The sequence below is a fragment of the Leptosomus discolor genome, chromosome 1, assembly GCF_034619465.1.
Source record: "Leptosomus discolor isolate bLepDis1 chromosome 1, bLepDis1.hap2, whole genome shotgun sequence".
Taxonomy (NCBI): domain Eukaryota; kingdom Metazoa; phylum Chordata; class Aves; order Leptosomiformes; family Leptosomidae; genus Leptosomus; species Leptosomus discolor.
The window spans coordinates 30,917,159-30,939,998 of NC_141391.1; positions in this window are offsets into that span (position 1 = coordinate 30,917,159).

Sequence of the window (22,840 nt, forward strand, 5' to 3'; positions counted from 1 at the left end):
TAAAAATGAGGAGAAAACACTGAAAAGTCAAGCAGAAGTGGAAGGATCCTTTGCAGTACAAGTGTCAGTTTGCATCTGTGCAGTGTGGAGCAGATAAGCAGTTTTGCCGTGGCCTGACCTCGCTAAAGCTTCACTTTCATTTCCCAACGTGGGCTTTGCTTGTTGTCAGAAATGAACTGCTCGGAGGGGCGCAGAGAGCCTGCTGTGCCTAGGCAAGGGCAGGCGGAGGGCTGGCTGGGGACATTCCTGCTCCCCCCACTTTGAGTGCTCCCTACATGAAGCATGGGCAAGATATCAGAAGGCGCCCGCCTACCATGCAGCCAAGGATTCCCCTCTGCTGGGGAAGTCTTCAGCGGTTTGCTTCCTGGCACTGCTAGAGGACATGTAGCTATCACGTGTGACGTCCATGGGGACACTAAAGCCCACTCCTTTACATGAAAGGCTCCAGGAGGATGCGTAAGCTGTTAGGCAGCAGCCTGACAGAGGTGAGGCTGCTGCAGCTCCAAGCCTCCGGGGCCAGCTAGTAACAAGGTTGAGCACGTATTCCCCGTCAGCGCACATGCAAGCACACGTGTACAACACACACATACACACAGACGAACACGCTGATCTACACCGTCAGGTGTGGCCCGCGCTCATGTAAACACAAACAGCACCAGCAGCTTCATCCTGTTCCCCTTTCTGGCCGAACAGGATGACAGACCATCAGTGGAAATCACACATATATATGGGTAGGTTGTGAATCCCTGCAGCAGCCAGGCTCAGAAGCTCAGCCTGCCCAGTGGCCCACCCTGGATCCCAGTCTGCCCAGTGGCTGGCACCCAGGCATGTGAGTCCCCAAGATGGCAGCTCCGGTCTCCCCCGTGGTGGCACCCCAGGCACACATCCCTCTGACCCTGCTCCCATTCCAGCTGCAGCACTCAGACCCCACGCATCCACAGACACCAGATGCACCCTCTCTCACGCCTGGTTCCTCCTTGCTTCTGGGCTCACCCGGCTGCCACGATGACTCCAGGCTCACTGTGTGCCTGCAGGTGGCCCTTCAATGGGCTGATGGCTCCAATGGTGGGCTTGGGAGGAGCAGGGCAGGGGATGACTTGCCAGAAGTCACCTCAAATTACTGGGCTCTTGCAAGGAGCATGTGTCCCAGTGTGACGACACTGGATGTGAATTTTTCTTCCAATGTAAGATCATCGGGTTAATAAAAACTGCTGTGGATGTTATGGATGACATAAGGGATACTGAACCCTCTCTTCCCTTTCCATAGCTGTCTCCACTGCACACAGGCTTCTGTGCACCACTCTAAGCACTGTCCCAGCACTAAGCAGAATTTGTGCTCTGCCTCAAAGCTATGTTTGTGGTGTCTCTTCTCAAAAGCAGCCACATCCACATGATGGTGAAGGCTTGGGGCACCTCCAAACAGCCAATTCACCCCTGCCACTACTTAAAGGACAAGCAAGGGGGAACCATCCTTTTATGATTTTTCTTCCAAATTGGCATTTGTTCTACGGTAATCTCCTTTACTGTATATGAAAAAATAATAAGCTTTGGTAAATAACTTCAGCAGTCAAGCTCTTGTTTTATTTTATGGTTTAACGTAGTAACTATTAATTGTGTTGTGTACAAAAGAAGATTTTCCCCTAATTATTTAACAGTATGAAGGACAAACGCTTTTAAGTTTCCAGTGCATTATTTAGTAGGTTTCTGGTAAGCAGGATTTCTTCGGTCATCACTGGGTTGTGGTGAGATAACAGAGAGCTGGAGCAGAGCCTTGGGTCAGCAGCGGCCAAATAACAATGTCCTTCGGTGTTCACTTGGCAGCACTGGCTGGCCCTGAGTCCTTTCTTACTAACAGAGAGAGCTGTAGCAACACTTTGAGAAGTGTCTGAAGTCAAAATTTAGAGGTGAAATAAAAGCCAGCACTACTGGCCTCTCGGTAGCACCATTAACTTGCCTGTAGCTCTGCTACAGCTTTCACCCAAGCCCGAGGAAATCTATTGCTGTTTTTTTCTTTTTGCTGTCCTCAGGTCAAGACTAGTCAAATACAGCTTTTGCATGGAATTGAAAGCCCATAATGACCTTTGTACCTGGGACACCCTTGCCTTGGCTGTCCGATCCCAGTGCTGCTCATGGGAAGACAGCTCTGTCTTTCTCCTGGACAATCTCTGGGGGCTCTTGCTGAGCTCTGATTCCTGATACCTGCATGATCCCACAGGTAGGCCAGTCTGGGAGCACGGGGAAAGGCAGGAAGGCTTTTCTTGGAGCATACGACACAGCTCGCTGGCGATGTGGTCCCAGCTGTGTACCTTCAGCAGCATGCTGTACTGGCTGGAGCAGTGCCACCAATTGCCCATTAGTTGATGAAGCCAGCAGCAGTGGCATGCTTCCCCCTACAGATTTAGGAAGAACCAAAGAACTTTTGCTCCCTCCATGCTTGCCTGGCCCCAGGCCTCGCACCCAGCTGCTGGCTGGAAGGACACAGTCTCAGATGTTCAAGCATGCCCAGTTATGCTAGCATTTTTCCTCACAGATTTAGCACGTCCACAAATGCTACGAACTATTTGGATGAACACGTCACCCATGGCTGTGAGCAGCCTAGAAATATATCACCTCACCAGTTTAATATCTGTCACTCATGTTGGCAATAGCAACGATGGGACCTGGTCAAAACCTCACCGAATTTCTCAATCACTCTGGCAGACCTCAGATCAAGGGGGCAGGGACCCAGAGACCCACAGCTAGCTTTACTGCTAAGGGAGATCACTTCACTGGCCCAACAGTGCCACTAAGCACCTTGAATATGTACAAGGGCTTGGATTTATTAAAGGTGCTTAATACTGAGAGGCCTGACAGATTAGTGAGTAGTGAGCATCCGTCTAAATCTGAATGTCAGCAACCATGGAGACAGGGTCCTCTTTTACCACACCTCCCCTATCACATGGGAAGGTAGAGCACCAGCAGGGCCCTCTGCCACTGTGCAGCGACCACAGGGATGGTGCTACAGTGCAGGCAGCGATCTCTAGCTCTCCCATAGATATTGCTGTTAAGAGCTCATCCGAACTCGCCTCACAGCCGGTACTGCTTCTCATGAGATTTCTTGTAGGTTCTACACCCATCAGCAGTCCACCTGCACGCCAGCTCCCTGCCTCCCCTTCTCAGTGTCATGCCTTGCTGTCATGGACGAAAGAAGGGAGCTGGGCATTTTTACCTCTCAAATTAGCTATGAAAACTGATATGAATGTTCAGTTCCTTAAACATCCAGCACTAATATTCCCTTTGTTTATACTCAAATCCACTTCTGGCCTTATTTCAGAAATTAATTGTTGCATGTATAGCATCCTTCTCCTTCAGCTCAATATGCAGGGAAATCCTGTCCCACACTGTCAAGTTTTCCTGCGTTTGCACTTTGTCTTTTTATATGGCAAGTTTGTGCCTGGATTACAGAAATGATTTCTTACGGTTTCCAACGCTGGGAGATATAAAAAGTGAGTAGGTTCAGGACTCTGCTTCCCACCTCCTGCCCTTGTGTAAGGCAACTTCCCCACATACATGCCCGAGTTACCAAAGCAACTCCCGGGGATGATGATTCCTGCCACTTGACACTGAGTATTTGTTAAAGCCTTTGTTAACAACACAGAAAGAAAACTCACTCCTGTCTGGCACGGTGAGAAAAGAGAAGTGCTGCCATAAGAAAGGAAGCTGCTAGTTCTAGCAGAGGGTACCAGTACCCACCAGAGGCAGTGTGCTGTGCCAGACTGAGCAGGGGCAAGCTCTCATTGCTTAGGGAGTATCTTGCCATTTTCCCTTGAGGAATTGCTTTTCAAGTAACCAATCTGTAAAATGGGGGTAACCCTACCTCCCACGGCTGTGCCCAAAAGATCCAGTAATGTTTTCCCCAGTATTTTCAATCTCTGGCAGTCCCTGGGGATAGCTCGTGCTCTCAGCACCCAGCTCTCCCAGCAAGACCTTCATCTCTGACTTGGTGTGATTGTCTGTGACTCAGCTCTGAAATACAGTGTTTTTCCACTGAAGCTCTGAAATACAGTGTTTTTCCACTGATGATTTTGGTAAGTATAACCTTAAACTGGGCTACATTACAGATGAGAACCCAATAACATTTTTAATCTCCTGTTATTTACTTGTAACATCATGAACCACAGCATCGCACAATGTACGTGATATTCCCTGATGATATAATTACGGTGCTCTCTATACACTGTGCTTTCTTAATTCATTGTATTCAACATTCACCTTTTAGGAAGGCATGCTTTAATTTTCACATGCACATTACTCAGCTCGAGACTAAACATGCGAATTGAAAACAAGGCTCCTGATATAACAGCTGCATCGTGCCAGGTGTGTATCTGCTTTGTTTGCCAACCTCCCACTGTAGCCTTTGCTCCCATCTCACATGTGAGCAGCACTGGGTGGCTACAGGATGGGTACAGCGAGATGGCTGATTCAAGCTGGACTTTATAATGTGTGACCAGAGCTCGTTCTCAGCCTTATCAACCAGGGCGTGTTTACACAATGAGAAATACCTCTGTGGTTGTTGTGAGTTGCTCGTTCTCGATGGGGCATGTCTCAAAGCTAAGTGCTGGCAGCACGGGGTGAGATGGGGAGTTTGGCCAGTCTAGCATCCTCACTGGTGCCCTTACTCCCTCCTCAAAGTCAGATTAGGCCAAAAATTGTGGAGAGCACTGAAAAAAACAGTTTTCCTCAGTGCCTCCACACAGTGTGTCCCCTAAGGACAAGCAGAGGAAGGGAGTGCAGGGGCTCCACAGACCCAAGGGGCTGGAGCTGTGGGTGACCAGGGCAGGGAGAAGTCTGTCACCCCATCTTCAGGCATGGCACAGGCTCCAGCAGTATAAGCAGGGCTCATGCTGATATGGGCGAGCTCCTGTCCTTCCCCAAGTGTTGCTGCTCTCAAACCATTACAACGGGCCCGGACGCTGGTACTCTGTGCACCCAGTGCTGACGCCAGGCACCTTCTCCCCCACCATTATCTCCAGGTCAGTCCCAACTCATATTTCTACTGTGAAGCTTGCCAGGAAGGAGAAGGAAAGCAGCCTTTCCAGGTCCAGACTGGACAGTCCCTCATCTGCTGCTAGTTCAAGAAAGGCTGAAGCTGCTTGTCGAGGCTCAGTTTTAGGTTCAAGAGGCTGCTAGTTACTGAGCTGCAGTGGATCTGCCTGGAGAAAAGCCCTTGAAATGGCAAGCAGCAGCATCTCCAAAGCCTCCTCCAAGCGTGCAAGTGGGGCCATCTGAGTGGGTTGAGCAGCGAGCTGATCTGGAAAGCTTGCTGCAAATTCCAGGGAAATTACCTCTGCTGAGTAACCTTTGCTGAACGGAGCATCACTGAATAAGCAGCACTCCAACACCCAAGCTTTCTTAAAACTGTAAATTTGTTATCTGCTGGGTTCCCAGCCCTGCCATAGCTCTCCCTTGGTAGTCACCAATACAAAGATTTGTCCATAATCTATTTCTCTCTGTGCCACCAAACCTTGCAGGGAGGATGCCAGTAATTTTCCAGGCTTGTCCCCCTCCCACCCCATTCAGCTGACACCAGCTGCTGCTGCGTCACTGAGGGGGCCACAGACATGACAAAGGTAAGTAAACAAATCACAGGCCGATCTGCAAACAGCCTTACAGGTGCCTTCCTGTCACAGAGCACATCCTACAAAGCCTTGGATTTTCTTTTGTTTCCTTTCCTTCTCCCACGTCTGATTTTCATACTTATGAACATGCAAATGCAACAGGGAAATTTAGGAAATCTGTTACTAAGGCAACTGATTAGGTGATGATGCAATTACCTTATTATTTGAAAGTCAGGGTGCCCTGTGTTGCAATAAGCTCCTACCAAAGGGGAGAATGAAAGTTTTCATAATACTTACCCATTCAAAGGCGGCACGGCACCAAAAATGACTTGCCTTGAGAATACAGCAAGAGTGCCAGAAGCCAACAAAATCCATCTGCCTTAGCTTAAAGTGAGCAGAGGCAAAACCTCCTCTCTCCCATGCTGGCAGGGTTGGGGAGGGTGCAACTTGCTGTCAATGGTAGATGTCACGCAGTCCGTGGAAAAAAACACTCACATGACGTGAGTAATTAACCAGACATCCATCTATAATTACATTTAATTATAAATAAGAGAAATCAGAGCAGCAAAGATGCAGGTCCTTGGACCCAAATGTTGTACCTAAATGCAATGATATAGATAACATTGGATGGAGGACTGTGGTTCCCCAACGCAGTTAACTTAGGCTAACTTTGTTTTCAAGAGATCATTTTCCTGCAGTTGAGCCTGGGCCAGTTCTGCTGTTGCAGAACTTGCCTTTCCCCAGTTTGACCTCCCACAGCTCTACCACAGGCTTTTCTCCTGCATGTTCCTTCCCCCTTCATACTGTCTCTTCACACATGTTGCCCCCCAACCTTCTGTACAATCTTGGGCCCATGCAGTGTTTCTTTCCCTTGACTGTTGCCCAAAGACTAGGTCTCTGCATCAGACTTTGACCTCAGCACCTACTTTGCTGGGGAAGGAAGGGGCAGGAGCCAGAACAGATGATGGGGAACCAGTCAGCCCCCCGTGAGGGTGGTATCTCCTTCTTCCTCCATGCCCACCCTCAGCACATTCAGTCTCTTCACAGCCTGCCACCACAGGTTTTTCAGCCCAGCTCATGCTTAATGCAGACGTCCCTCACTGGAAGAGTCACCTCAGGTCTGCTGGTGGCTCTGGGACCCCACTCAACCCAATGATGCTTGTAACTCAGCTGCCTCTGCCAGCTCCCACTGTGAGTTTCCATGCTTCACACAGATCTGGCTCCTTCCTACATGCCAGGAGACACATCCTGGGCTTTTTTCTTGGCATCTGTTTTTAATGTTTTTCTTAATAAGTTCTCACACCGCTTCTTTGCTCACAGACAATTCACAATTATTATTTCTGGGGCCCCAGAAATGGTGCTGGAAGAAGCAATAAAACGCAGCAGATATGGATCTGGACTGTTAGATCTTGTCAGAAGATGCCAGCTGTGGCTGTTGGGGCTTTCTGAGGGCTGATGGGCTAGCCAGAGGCAGGGACCCCACACCACCAGAGAGTGCACGCTAAAGGAAAAAAATATGTGGGACGAAGCAATGCAGAAAGCAATAGCTTGCTGCTTTTGGTCCAAGATTCCAGGAGCCTTGTAAAGGAGCAGGAGATGTTGACTTGCTGTCCTGGACTTCACATTGCCTCTTCAGGCTCTTGTTACTGCCCTGCTGCACAGGTGACATTTGAAGCGTGTTTTTGTTTGGAATAGCTTCAAAAGCAAAAACCCACATGAGTCAGGGCTTGTGAAGTGAGTCAGGTTTTACACAGCACCATGTAGGTCCTGAGCTGTCTGCATGGTATCAGTTAGACTAGGAAACACTGACATTGTGTGCCTTGCCACAAAATTTGGAGGTGGTGACATCCAAAAACACTGAGGGACCTTCTGGAAGAGGACTGCAGAAGACCTGCTGATTGTGCTTGCACTGCCTTGCTGCCCCGCAGCTTCCCAGAGGCAGCCCGCTGTTCAGAGGATGCCACAGCAGTGACTGTGCTATTGATCTCCACAGATGTCATCTTAACCATTCTGTGGACCTCTCTCTCTCTTCCTGCTCCTTGCTCGCATGACCCTGGTTACCTCTTGTCTTCCTGGTGTGGTGCTGAGAGGGTGCCAGAGCTGCCACTGTGCACAGGCCAGGCAAAACTGGCACGTTGTTTCTGCAGGATGGTTAATTCTGCAAGTGGTGCCACTGTCCAGGATGATCTGCTTTTCCTGGGGACAGCGGCTGACCTGAGAAACCAAAAGACACTGCTCCTCCTTCTCTGTTGGGAAGATGCTCCACAAAACTCCCCCAAAAGCACAGGGCAGAGATTGAGAGGGCTGGATACAGCCTGAGGTCTTAGGCAATACAATGTGGCTTATGCCAGCAGAGGAAAGCTACTGCATGATCTTCTTGTGGCCATTTGAAATGGGACTTGTATTTGGCTAAATCTGCCATCTTCAAAATTTAATTTGCCGCTGAACCTCCTTCTTACAGGGGCAAAGCGAAGCCTCTGGTGTGAATCCCCCCGCATGCAGACTCCTTGCAGGATGCAGCGGGCACTTGGCTCTGGGATGCCCTCACTCCCCGGCCCCAGGGCAGGGCTGGCATCGTCTGCCTGCCACGCTCTCTGCTCAGACGTGCGTGTGCGCAGCTGTGTGCTTTCTGCAGTGATTTCCCAGCAGGCCAGGGAGGAAAAATGAAAAGTAAAATGAAATTTCAAAACCGCGTCTGCTCTGTGGGAAATGCTCAGGTAATATGAATAACAATGGAGACGAGGCAACCCCCTACCACTTTCTAAATAGAGCCAGCAAGCGTATGCAACACTAGTAAAACTAAAATGATCATCACTTTCCTCTTGAGGAATTCATACACTTCTGAATTTATTTTCTTGATTGTAATATACTCTGCTCTTTTTTCCTTTTTTTTTTTTTTTTTTTCTAAATGCAGTGTCTTGTAACACCCTTTTACAGCAGGGCTTAGGGACCACAGTTTTACGAGAGATGGCAGCTTGACTGCAGCCAGTCAGCACCTAGATGCTAAAATCCAATACAGCAGGCAGGGCCACAGGAAAGTCCCGTGGTGAGAAGCAGAAGTGAAAAAATCAGTGAAAAGGCAGTAAAAAAGTGTCTGGGGAAGGGACAAGGGTGTCTGGGGGAAGCGGTCCCATGTGGGCAGCATCCTTTATGTTTATTTCTGCTCAGGCAGCCCCTGGGCTCACGTAGGAGGCATTCAGATGTGATCCCCTTAATGCCTCCACTTCTCAAAGCCCCCGCACCTCTAACCCCCTACCCAGGGTTTACATAGCTGTGTTTCTGAAATGGCTTTCCTCTGGTGAGGAACCATCCTTGTTGCATACGGACTTTGCAGTATGTGAGAATACAGCAGCTGAATCATATCTTTCCTCTGTGCTCCCCGAAATGGGAAGCAGCCCAGGCCTAGAGTCAAAAGCAAGCATTGCTTTTAGCTGCCTGAAATAAGTCTGTTGACTTCATGCATTGCCCGTGGTGTTTTACTGAGTGCTTTATGCTGCTTTATGCCAGAGCAAAGAGGGTGCAAGGCCATGACCTTACCAGAGTGTTTCCCACCCATGCTGTGCTGGGAGGCAGAGCAGAGGGGAGAAGGGCCCACTGGAGTGCTCCAGACGTTCAGAGCCGCTGTCCACATCTGCTGCTGGCCTTAAGGGCAGCTGGGACAGCCGCTGAGACCCCCAGTGCCCAGCTGTGCTTCAGGTACCACGTATTGCCGAGGAGGGGGAGCACCCCACCACCACGAACTGCAGGCTCCCAGCACAGCTTGGAGGACCACCTCACGGGAAAATCCAGGCACAAAACCAGTTTCATTCAAGTCTCTCCAAAACGGTGGATGACGTCAGGAACTTCCTCTCCTTTTCTCAGTCTAGCTTGAAACTCCTGCCCTCACATAACCCTCCTTAGCAAGTTGTTCCCTTTAGCTTCAGCTGCAGTGAAGAGTTTGCTCCTAAAGCCACTGTTTTTTTCTTCCCAGAGGCCAACGTGACTGGATTGGTTTGCACGCTTTCTGGGAAACATTGGCTTTGGTTCAGCTCAGAAGGGCTCTGCAGTGCCTCAGCAGAGCATCCCAAGGAGATGGAGGTCCTCGTAGGGTCTAGTTAGGTTTTCTGCCTTTACATATTTATTTTCCTGATTGTAAAATACTTTAATTGCCAAAAGGAATTGGAGGATGTTTTTAGGTACAATTCACTTTTTATTTTTATTGTAATATTTATTTATTCATGGCAAGAATTAGGGGATAATGATGGTGGTCTGTCTGCTTCCAACTTTTCATGCTCCTGTAACAACCTCCTTGCACAGATGAAGCTGTATTGAAGCTCACTCTGAAAGGTAGTGCAAAACTCTACTTACAGGATTTTTATGTGAATTTTTATATTGCTCAGGTGCCAGATCTGAACTGAAGGTGAGTAATAGAAATTCACTGTCATTGAAACACCTCCCAGTGCTGAGCCCTTTACAAACCCTCCTGCCCACCTCTGTCTCTTCTATCATTTCATTTGTTCCGCTGGTTTTTAATCCAGGAGTTGGTATTTTGTAACAAAGTATTGCAAAATATCATGAGTGCTCTCTGTGAGATCGCTAAATAAATGCAATCAGAGAATCACAGAATGGTTAAGGATGGAAGAGACCTCTGGAGGTCATCTGGTTCAGATGTAGTCCATGAAGCCTGGCTGATAGACAAGTGTGATCCTATTCCTGCTCATGGCAATGTAAATTATAGAAGCATAGAATGGTTTGGGTTGGAAGGGACCTTAAAGATCACCCAGTTCCAACCCCCCTGCCATAGGGAGGGACACCTTCCACCAGACCAGGTTGCTCAAAGCCCCATCCAACCTGGCCTTGAACACTGCCAGGGAGGGGGCAGTCACAGCTTCTCTGGGCAACCTGTGCCAGCATCTCACCATCCTCGTAACGAAGAGCTTCCTAATATCTAATCTAAATCTCCCCTCTTTCAGTTTGAAACCGTTACCCCTCATCCTATCACTACACTCACTGGTCAAGAGTCCCTCCCTACCTTTCCTGTAGGCCCCCTTTAGGTACTGGGAGGCTGCTAGAACGTCTCCCCGGAGCCTTCTCTTCTCCAGGCTGAACGACCCCAGCTCTCTCAGCCTGTCCTCATAGGGGAGGTGTTCCAGCCCGCTGATCATCTTCATGGCTGTCCTCTGGACCCGCTCCAACAGGTCCATGTCTTTCTTGTGCTGGGGGCCCCGGAGCTGAATGCAGTGCTGCAGGTGTGGTCTCACCAGAGCAGAGTAGAGGGAGAGAATCAACTGCCTTGACCTGTTGGCCACACTTTTGATGAAGCCCAGGATGCTTTCTGGGCCACGAGCACACATGGCTGGCTCATATTCAGTTTTTCACCTACCAGTACCCCCAAGTCCTTCTCCGCAGAGCTGCTCTTGATCCACTCATCGCCCAGCTTGTATCTGTGCTTGGGATTCAGTAATTAACATTTCCTGTCAATTTTAGGATGCAGACCCATGGTTAAACCTGAATTGATTTGTTTTGGCAATATGCTTGAACTGGGAGGCAAACCCCAGACTTTCCCAGAGAATCTCAGAAGTAAAGCTTCACATATATTCCCTGGTGATCTGGACTTCCAATTAGGATAGGACTGATTTGCCTTGCAAAATATGAACTCTCGCTTTGCACAGCAAGTACAGTATTACTGACTTACAGTGCCAGAGGAGCGCTCAGGCTGGGTGGGACCTCTAAAACTCATCCACTCACCAAGTTCCTTGCCATCAGCAAACTTGATGTGGGTGCAGTCTAACCCCTTCTCCAGGGCACTGAGAGGCATCCCACAGGATGTTTACAGAAAGTGGGAAAACATCTGAGAATGGACAGGAGGTCAGTCTGAAGTCAGGAGGTAAGTCAGTGTAGGGAAGAAACAAACCCGAGCCAGGACATGAGGTAGACACAGCCTGACCAAGAGACCCCCCGTTACCTGCACATGGCAGCAGCACGCTCATCAATTGCCAGCAGCAGTGCCAAATCCTATTTTCCAGGTCATCAATCTTACCAGTCACTGTAAAATATTATGTAACTCAGCTCTACTTGATATTCAGCCCGCATCACATCTCTGCAAGACTTAAGCCAAAGATCTGGGCAGATTTTGCAAAATCAGATCCGGCCTGTTAACGGATGCCCCATGGTTTTGTTGTTGTGGTTTAGAGTGTGCTGCTCCTCAGCCCTGCAATGCCATAACTCGTTCACATGTGCTGTGCAAGGACTACCAGGCATCACCCCAAAAGCCTACTAGAGCGTGCTGCCAAGCTTAATGTAGTAGGCTATCCAGTCTAAAGGTCTGAAAGAAGCATATATCCAAGTGAAGGAATGAGTTACTTGGCTTTGCTGGAGTAGCCTTCTGTAACACTGAGCCTGTAGCAGGACTAACACTGGCCTGCAGTGCCCCAGTCCTGCCCTCCATTTTTTGCTGATGGGAGAAATACACAGACTAGGGGGAAGGATAAACAGGGAGGATATGCTGGAAGTAGGAGCTTGGCACTTTGAGACCCTCCTATAAGGCTGTGCCATGACAGTGCATTTCCCAGTGCATCCCTGAAGGATGCCACACAGCCCATGAGGTCACTTTTTTGCTCTCTGCACCAGCTTTGCCTAAAATGTCAACTCGCATCTGTTCCTGGTCCTTCATGCTACCCACAGTCCTCAGCCCAATGTTACCCAACCACATAGAGCTCTACAGTTTCCTGTATCTCTTCTCCACATTTTCCTATTTGGAAATTTTGCAAGAAGCAGAAGTCAGTTTCAAGACAGGAGAGTCCAAGAGATAAGAAAGTAAGGACAGCCTTACTGGGCCAGACTGAAGGTCCATGTAAACAGGAACACTGATGGTCTCTGGATGGAGGAGGAAGTCAATGCATAGGAAATAATGCAAAAATGGGGTGGGAAGACACTGCACTTGCCCCTCATGCAGCTTCCCAAAGGCAGAATATTTACCCAGCTGGAGGACATAGTGAGCCTACTGCAGCTAATAACCATCTAAGACCATAAAAGAAGGAACAGTTACAAATCTTCATACCCCTGTGTGCAAACTGCGTTGCTGCCTTTTCTTTCCAACATGCTGTGTAGGTGTAACAACTAAAACCGACAAAAATGCTGGAAGGAAACCCTCCATAAAAATCACCATGGGGCTGCTAATGCAATTCTCTCCTGCAGGACCAGCTGGGCGAGGGGACCAGCCACACCTGACAGATGCAAGTCTCTTTGCCAAGGCACTGATAGATGGCACTCAGATCTGGCGGAGATGCGGGTCATGGCTGGTCCTGCCTGGAATTTAGATGTGGCTCCTGTTCGCAAAGTCTTTCCTGCCTGCTCTCTGTGAACATTTAATGTCTGTGCAGTTCATGCTCACAAACACTCTAAAGCCCTAGCCAGTCACCACAGGCTAACTCTGCATTTAAGTATTTGGGGAGAACAAATATCACGTTATGTGTTTGGGATAAGAAAAATCGCTTTTTGCCTTGAATTGGTTAGACGGATGACTAGCCGGTATGAATCACAAATATTACAGTCCAATACATAATTCCAGATTGCGCACGGTGTTACGGCACATGGTTATGTTCCCTGATTTGATGGCTTATTTAACTAATCAGCGCAGCAGGAGCAGTTCATTTCAACTATTCCGATAAATGAGAGCTCTGTAATTTGCACATGCAGCTGTAATAGTTGTAATGCTTCATTCCTGCTGCGCTGCTTAGTTACATAAACCATCTAGTCAGAATCAATACTTATTTACTGTACCTAATCAACACAGTATGAATTACAAATATGCGGAATTTGCATATAAGCTGAGCCACCGAGCTTTCCCTCAGGTACTGGTATCTGAGGGTTTCTTAATCCGTTCAAAAGGGCAGGAGGAAAGGATGTAAAAAACAGTGGAATAACAAACAGCCTGCATGAAGGCTTTGTTAGCTCTTTTCATGAGAAACACAGGGATTTGACATTCATAACAAGAGGCTGCTGGAAACCACGGAGGAAATCCACAAAAGCAGCCTTTCCTCCGCTGCAGAAACTTTGACTAGTAATTTCCAGGCACCTTTCAATTACCAGCGGATGGGCTGGTGGGCTGGACACAGAAGGAGCAGACAAAGGTCCAGATCTGATCACAAAACCTGGTGGCACTCACCAGCCCCCTGGGGCAGACAGGGGCTAGTGAAAACCTCTGTGCCACATCAGGGCTTGTATATCACAGCTGGTGAGCAGCGCTCCCAGAGGAGGCCTGATGTAGAAATGATCGATCATGTTCATTTCCTACCTGATATCTAATATACAGCAGGGATACAGTGTCCTATCTAAGGCACATGAGGCTTGCTGTGTGTAACACTGCTCCTGTTCATGCACCCTCAATGCTGAACTCTCATCGATGCTGGTATTGGCAGCGAAAGACAGCTTGGGGATGGTTGATCACCAGCTCCATAGCCTTTTCTGGCATCCTTAAAATGCCGACGGGGTGAGCTGTGCCAGAGGCAGGGACGTCTCTGCTCTCATGGGCAGAGGAGCTGCTGAGCCAGGTGGGAGTTAGGGCTCTGCTGGGCCAGCCAAGGTGGCAGCCAGGATCTGCCTGCCCTCCCTTCACAATGCACTCCTTGAAAGATTAAAACAGCACCATACTCTGCATCCATTTGAAAAGGAACTGGACAATTTTGGTTCCCAAGATAATTTCCCCCTTGTACAGAAAGGAGTAGAGGGTAGAGGGGGGAAGTCAGAAAGGAAAAGGACTTCATCCTCAAAAAGATATGTTTTGAACTCCCAGTTCTCAAATAAGATTCCCTTGTCATTTTTGGATTTTATTTCAATTCAAGATTTAAAAAAAAAATTTTTCCTGAAGGAATACACAGCCAGTTTGTTACAAACATGTTTAATCAGAGCAGATGGTGGTTGCTGTGAGCTCATGTGCCTTTGCATGGTACATCTGGGGTTGTCTTCCAGAGCTGGCTCTAGGCTTCACAATGGTCTACACAAAATTGAATAACAGTGCCCAAAAGAGGCAGATGAAATGAGCTTGCATGGGGAGACAGGTTTGCTGTCCTGGTTGCCCTGGGTTGGGAGAAGACGTTGTCTCTACTGGGGACCGCCTGGTGTCCCAGCAGAGCCCGTGCCCCTTTAGGAACAACGAGGTGGGGAGCTCTGCTTCTGAGGGTGCCTGATGCTTCTTAGGGTGCTCTCTTAGCCCACCTGCACTAAACACAGGCACGCAGCCCTGTTTTTAGTGCTCAAGCATCTGCTTGGGATGCCAGAAGCAACACAGGCCACAGGGCAGCAGCCAAGGGCAGGTCTGGTTCATTGGGGCATCTCAAATGCTCACCTATTGAGCCCCAGCTTTTAGAACAGGGATAAAAAGAAGACCTTTCCTGGCAGGGAAATTGCTGGGTGTTACTGTCCTGTATTTGGAAAGCACTAAGATATACGGAAGGAGCACGTGGACTCAAAATATTGTATGAAATGTATTTGCTGTCTTACTCTCCCTGAAGCACAGTACCTGCTCCCTGCTTTGCTTGCGTCACAGAGCAAAATGCCCGCATACTGCAGCACCAAAATACCTTGCAAACCACGGCCCCTTGGGCATCAGCTTGCTTTATGAATTGCCCTCTTTGGTTCTTCCAGCAGCACTAAAGGAAATCACAACAAACGTGCCAGCCTGCTCCCCTAAGCGTAGCCCTGGGCAGGGTAAAATGGCAGAGCTCCAGAAATGGATTTACACAGCAGGTTCCTGTTAGGCATGAGGGCTTTAAAGGGGGCCTATCCCAGCAGAAAAAGGGTAATGACCCTGATGTTGGTCCAGGTTTTCTCCCCAAGCTACTGAAAGACTCGAGAAGGCGAATGCATGGCCACTGCACCACATGCTTTTCCCTGCTTTCCTGAACCTTTTACCAAGCACAATGTGAAGTATGTGAGCCTGTGAGCTGAGAAAGCTGTGCTTGTAAGGCAAATGCAAGACCTGAGTGAGTATCTTCCAGGAACAATATTAAGATCAGCATGTAGAATACTATGTCCCAGGGTTAATTTTGCTGTTACTGGTTGGTTTTTTTTAATAAAAGACGTCTTGTGAGGTACCTGGAATGAGTGTTGCAGCCCCCCACCCCCTCCTGTAGAGCACTTGCAATGTTGGGCGTCTGCTCGAAAATCCAACAGAAACCCCTTCAAAGCCTGCGGTGTCATTAAGGGTAGTTGTACCATGGCACTTGGTTGCAGCATGTTTTTCACAGCATCCTGTAACCTGAACACATCTCCCAGCTGGGCTTCATGGGATGTCAGACAAAAAAGAACAATTCAAGCATGTCTCAGATCTTGGCTTGCTGAAGTACCCACAGTGTTTAAACCCTGCGATCAAAAGAAACAGATTTAACATGAGCCTAGACAGATATTGCACCAGCAACTGCTTTTTTAAATTTCCATGATCATCCTTGATGGCTTCTGCCTCAGTTTGAGGAGAAACTTTTTGCAGGTTAAGAAAATTGATCCTCAGTATCACTTTGGGCCTCAAAGGATCCCCTCCCTTAGGATACAGGCCAACTGGTACAAAACAAGGGCATGCAGGCCATTATCCTGTTGCAAAACTGTGTCCCCAGCATAAGTGCATCCCCGTGAATACATGTTTTCTCAGCACATGAGTATGGAGGAGACCTGCCCCGAGCTGCATGGCTGTGTGGGTGCGAAGCCTTACATGCAGGTTGGAAGGCGTGTCCCCATTTTCCATATTTCCATATTTCCATATTTCCATACTCGCAAAACTGCACTTGCGAGTTTTGCGGCGTCGCAGAGCCACACAGGCTGGTGTAACTTACTTAGAACACATTGCAGCTGCTCTTGCGTTAGCATTTTGAGTTTGGCCCAGTGAACTTGTGTTTTGGCTTTTCTACTTTGTTGGGGGGGTTCTGTTCATGAAATCTGTGTGTTGGGGAGCTCATCACCCTGTTTGGTTTGTGTGTGGAAGCTGGCAGAATAACGCAGGTGTTTACCTCATCATTTTTTGTTTCACTCAAAATGTGTTTTCAGACCTTATCTGTTCTGTGTCCATGAGCATTCAAGTGACTGAGTGGAAGTGGATGCACTGGTATCATGGCCTTGTTAACTGCCTTGGACTTTGCTGGGTACAGCTGAGACAGGACTCTCAGAACACTTCCTCCAAGCCATGACAGAAAAATATAGTAGCTATAATATAAATAACAAATATAAATAATATTGATAATATAAATAAATACTATAACTTTAAATAATATAAATAGAAAGCAATGCAATATAAAAAAATAACAGTCTGACATTTCTCTGCTACTTCTGATACGTGTCTGCCCACAAGCATTTACTATATGGGAATAGGACTGGATAAAGTTGCAGTTTAAACTGAGGCCCGTTCAATTAAGTCTTAGTTTTCTATATCTCCCTGATCCTCTTGTTCTGTTTCCTCCTGGTGGGACAATCATCCCCCTCCTTCTGTCAATCCTCAAGCCATTTTCCTGATGAGTAGGGCTGTGCTCATCACAACAGGGAATGGGAATGACACCCTTGACCAAACTTACCAGCATAGCCCAAATTCCCTGTAGAGCATCAAGTGCTCACCAGGAGCAGTCAGCTCCATCCCTTGAGGAGACATCTTAGGCAGATTAAGCAAATGTGAGCCATGAACAAATTAAAAAAATTATGTCCTTTAGAAAATACAGAAAAAATAAATCAATAAATTAATAAAATGCAAGAGGGCGATATTCTCCGCAGAGTTCCTGGTGGCTGCTGGGGCAACTGCCCACCCCTGAGCTGCCCAGGTTTGCAGCAGACTGGGGCAGGGGGCTGGGAGCAAAGGGCGCTTTGTGGGTCCGTGGGTGTTCAGCAGAGAGAACCCCGTGACGGGGCCAGCACTAGCCAGCAGAGGGCAATGCCAATATATATTTTACACATGTTCAAAAGGATGGAGGATTTCTTGCTCCTAAAAGCTGCAGGTGGATGGTGGAGAGAGGACAGCTACTGGGACATGACCTGACCAGCACCAGCAAAGCCATCTGCTCAACCCAGGTCCTGGTTTTCCTGTTCCCCATGGCCTTGACCATGGAGCGAAGCCCAGCTCTCAGCAAAGGCAGCTTCCCCCATCCCCTGCCCCTTTCCCTTGGCATGGTGCATTTATCAAAGTGTATGTATGATGGCTGCTTTGTGCAGCTGTCTGTCTTGTGTATTTGCCGGTTTGTTGTGATCCTGGTAAAGAAAGCACTCAGACTCTGCAAAGTATCACTTAAAATGCTATTTATTAGGCCTAGTACTATAAAGAGAGAGAGAATAGTATAGATAACCTAACATCTCTTTAGATGCTGCAAATTCCAAGTTGTGCAGCATCAAACTAACCTCCCATCAGGGCACAGCACAGCATGCAAACCCTGTCCATAGAAAGGGTTATCCCCTTTTGGTCATTCAAGCTATTCTAGGATTTTCTTACATGAAAACAACTATGTTCATCATTTTTCCTGTCCAGAGAGGCCGTTCACAGGAGAACTTGTTGCCGCACTGTTAGATAAAGGCAAGGCCACACAGGTGGCGTAATCGTGGTACTGAGTGGGAGCTGCCTGCGTGATCCTCTGCTGCAATGACCTGGCTGAATCTGCACCAAGGGAGACGGGAAGCATGGCACAGCCCTGGAGCCAGCTGGTATGTGTGGGTCACTGACTCTTTCCATCAGGATTGCTACAGGTGCTATCTCCCCTCTCCCCAGTCTCTGGAGGACTTGTTGTCATGTTGATGCTTGGGTCTACCCTGCATCTTCAGGTACAGACAGCTGAAAAACAAGCATAGGAAAAATCAAAGCATTTAACAATGTTTTCATCTTTTATTTTGGCACAACAAAAGGTGTTATGTTTCTCTGGTACGCTGGTCTCAGTTTTTAAATAGTAGTTTTCCCTCCTGACAAAGCAGAAATGCTATCAGTCTGAAAGACACTCCATTTTTATCTCACATTTCTGTCAATGATCATATATATATACACCTATATTTATTTCTATGTCTCTATCCATGACAGGCAAGAAAGCAATTCTGGCATGAATATACTTGTTCACATGCCGAATCCCCATTTGCTAGAATAAAATTCCCTGTCCAGACATCTGTCTACCCATCCATCCAAGTACTCATCCATCCACACAAGCAGAAAACCCCACAAAAACATTTGCAGAAAAACAAACAAAAAGGGGTACAGTTGCAATGGTAATAAACTGTAGTAATAGAGAGCTCTTTTTTTAGGATGTTTTTGACAACCCAGCCCTCTCTGATCTATGCTGTACTGCCAGTATATGCATGATGGGAAAACTACATGAAGAAAACACAGTTGTTGGCTGAGTAGTTTCAAAAAACCTCTGCTTTAGTGCTGCTGTTTACCTTCTGAAATATTAAGAAACAGTCAGAAAAGATAACTCGAGATAAATTCTGCTGAAATCTTTCCTCTGGGGTGTATTAAATAACAGGAAGAGAGTTCTGCTTTCTAAAGGAAGTGATACAGGTAGGAGACCTAGATGAAGTTTTGATCATGGATAAAAGAGTAATCTTTTCACTGCTCTTACAGCTCAGTGGCTATAATAGAAACTGGCTGAGCTTCCCCTAATACACTGCTGGACCACCTTGGAGAGCCCAGAGTTTGGAAGGGAGATGTCTCTGTCCATCAGTCTTCCATTGTTGTTGTAATTTGTTGAGTTTTGAAACATCATTATTGAATTTTTATCCTAGCCCAAGCTTGTAACAATGAAGAAGATGAAATTGTGGGCCAAGTGAGAGAAAAGAGTATCTTGATGACAAGATACATCGCTCAGAGTTCCTACAGATGCGTGTTATTAGAGTGAAGATCGCGCTAGCAAATGTTGGATGGAAGAGCTCTGCAGTAATGCTCAGGTGGACTATCTGGTTAAGTCTCCCAGCTACAACCTCTGTAATCCTTCAGTAATCAGAAACAGATGCAGGAGAGATTACACAAAATAAAGTCTGAGTCTGGTAAATTAGTATATCTGAGGAGAAACATTTAAATAACACCCTGCATGTTTACTCCTTCATGTGGTTTTGGCACCATAGGCCAGCAGATCTTGTTGTGAAGATATTAAAGACATGTCTGTTTTTTCCACTTGACCCACATCCTCTTTCGCTTGACTGGTTGCAAGTTTGTGATAAAATATGGGATACCCCAAGAACACTAAAACAGTGCCAAATAAACGACATCGTTATAAAATTGTCCAATTTTGCAAAATCCTTCATCTTTTCCCCTGCCTCCCTGCATGCTTCAGCATTTCTTAGCCTTGCCTCCTCCAAAAGCATGATCAAAAAATAATGGCATTACACATCCTGTCTTTCAGTAGGCCTTTGCCCCTTAGGGCTTCCTTGGGCTCCATGGGTTTTGCCCAGTTGTCTCCCTGATGTTCCAGCAGCTTTACAGCTCCTTCACTAAGCACTGAAAACTTCTTTCCCTTTGGGTGGTCTCTGCTTCTCCCCTGGGATGAAGGGTGTGATAACCAGCAAGCATGGGAGATTGCTGGTGGGAATTTCCTCCTTTGTCAGCTCCTCTGAAGCCTCTGCTGGGAGGGGTCATGACTGGGCCAAGCACAGAAGTGTTTGGAGGCAAAAGATTTGATAGATGGGATCTTCACTTTGTTTAGGCCTAACATCACAGGGACCATCCCTACCAAAATCAGCACAGTCCATGCCACAATACAATCCTGAGTTTGTGCTGCTCACTTATCCTAACAGTGACCCAGGATGTTCTCCCTTATTTATTTCTCATAAACCAAAGCAATTTGAGTTATTGATGCCTCTATTGTAAGGAAGCATTTAGATTCCTTCGTGGCTCTGATACCATCATTAATTTAAAGGTTGCTTCATGTGCTGTGTGAAGGCTGTGAGCATGAATTCTGCTGGACTGCAAGGGCTGTGCCCTGCCCTCGGCTGCTCTAGCTTGGATCTTCTCATTACTTGAGGGAGGATGGCTCATCTATTGAAGCCCTGGCACAAATATGCATAAGAAGGAAAGCAGAAAAATCTGTATGTGATCAGACTTCAGTGTCTTTAGTGTTAACATTGAGACTGTAGCACATTTCAATACATGCATTTTATGTTGCCAGTAGAAAGATGTGTTAAAGACTATGGATAAAATAATTTTACAGGGGACTGCAACTTATTCTCTTAATTAGAGAAATGAGGTAGCCAGGATATAAATTTGGAACATGGTGAGTTAATACAAGGAAAGTCAATTCCCTGGCAGTTCCAAATATTTCCAGGGCAATTTAGGGTAAGCACATTGCAGAACCTGGGAGTGGGGAGAAAACACACATCTTACATTTCATTCTGTGCCTTTCAGCTTCCGATAGCAATGATGAACTCTAGTCAAAGCTGTTTGGGAATTTATGATCAATCGAGGTTATTAGGCCTTGGCCTTAGGTCAGCAGGTCTCTAGGGGGTCATTAATCTCTATGAAATGTTCTGCATCTCTTTTATTGCTGTTTAAATGATGAGTAAAGCTGTGAATTACGAGAGTGCCATTGTCATATATCAAGTGGTTCAGGGTTGGTAAATCTGAAATGAATTATCAGAGGCGAACTAAGCTCTAATTAGAAGTTTCTTCCCATTTACCTGTACCTTGCTGTTTCTGTTGTAGAGCTGGTGATTGCACTGAACTGAAAGCTAACGTGAAATAAAGCTTGCAATGCTTTTCAGAGTGAAGAAAAAATATGCTGGAAAATACAATATGCAATTATCTTCTGCAAAGCAGTTTATTAAACAAGGTGTCTAGCCTCTTATATATGAGATACACATTATATTGGCAACATGAGTCTTGAAGGAGGGGTGAGGCATAAAAACACAAGGGAAAACAATGAAAGAGGGAGCATATTTTACATAGTTCTCATCTTCAGCAAAAAAGAAAACATGAAATGAAACAGCTTTTTAAAACATTATGTACTCTTAGTAGCAAATAAAACTATGCTAAGAATTCTTAACTTTATTTTAAGTTGGCCACAATGGCTAAAGTGATATTTACAACACAAATTAAAGCGGGGGAAAACCAAACCAAACCAAACCAAACCAAACCAAACCAAACCAAACCAATCAGAAAGGGAAGCTGCTGTGAGCCACAAGTGTTATTTACTAAAATGAAAACTCCAATACACCTTTGAGGAAAAAGCTAAGGCAGTATTGTATATGCAAAGTGCTTATGGCCCTAAGCTGAGAAATCAATATGAAATTTCCCAACACTGTTTGTAAAAATTTGCCTGAGCTGCCTCTCTGCAGGGAGCCCTTTCCCTGCACAGGACTGTGTGTGCATGCTGGCCTGGACGCATGGAGCAATTTTGGCAACTAAGATACCACTGACATCTGCTGGGAGGAACCAGAGACGCTCAGCTTTTGTCGTGGGCCCTGTGCTCCTCAGGTGTGGTGGGGACTCCTCTGGCAGGGGCAGACATATGTGTATATATTTGTGTGTGTATATATATCTATAATATATATGCACACCTGTATGCAGCAGCATGCACTTTCCATCCTTGCTGTCACTGCAATTTCCCAGGTGGCCAAGCTGTGCAAAACAGTAAAATCCATCTCAGTACTTACAAAATGAAATTTTCTTTGCAGTGAGGAAGACTTAGACCTCCTAAAGAGAAGCATCCCTACCAGTTTTCTGTAGGATTTAACATACACATGCAAGCTTACAAGATTCAGGGATCTTTGGATTTCTAAGAGTTGAAGGGTGAAGACGGGGTCCTAAAGTCCTGGCTTGTAACCAATGTGTCTGTAAAGCAAAGGTGTTTGGGATGACTGGCACATCTTCCAGGTGGCTCCATTGCAAATACACTGAGCATGAGCAATACAGTTTCAAATAAGTAAAGGTTTAAACTGGCAATGCACAAAATACATGGGGAAGAGAGACAGATTGTGCAAATAAAAGAGCGCAAATAAATAAGTAGCATATAGGAATCATCATCTTTCCCATTTGAGTAGGGTTAGAACTGAATCATTTTGCAAGTAAAGAAAAAAGACCTTTCTCTTCATGCCATCCAGCGTAGCCATGTCCTGTCAGTGGGTTAGAGAAGACCATGAGATGGAAACAGTCTGTTGGAGAAAGTATTTAGATGGGAAGACTCAGACCTTATAATCTGCAATAATTTGTTCACTTATAACGAGTGGCATGAAATAATTACTGTAGAGCAGAAAACAGATCAGATGATCCTGCAATGGAGTAGCAAATAAAATCCAAGATATCATACAAAATTTCCTTCAAT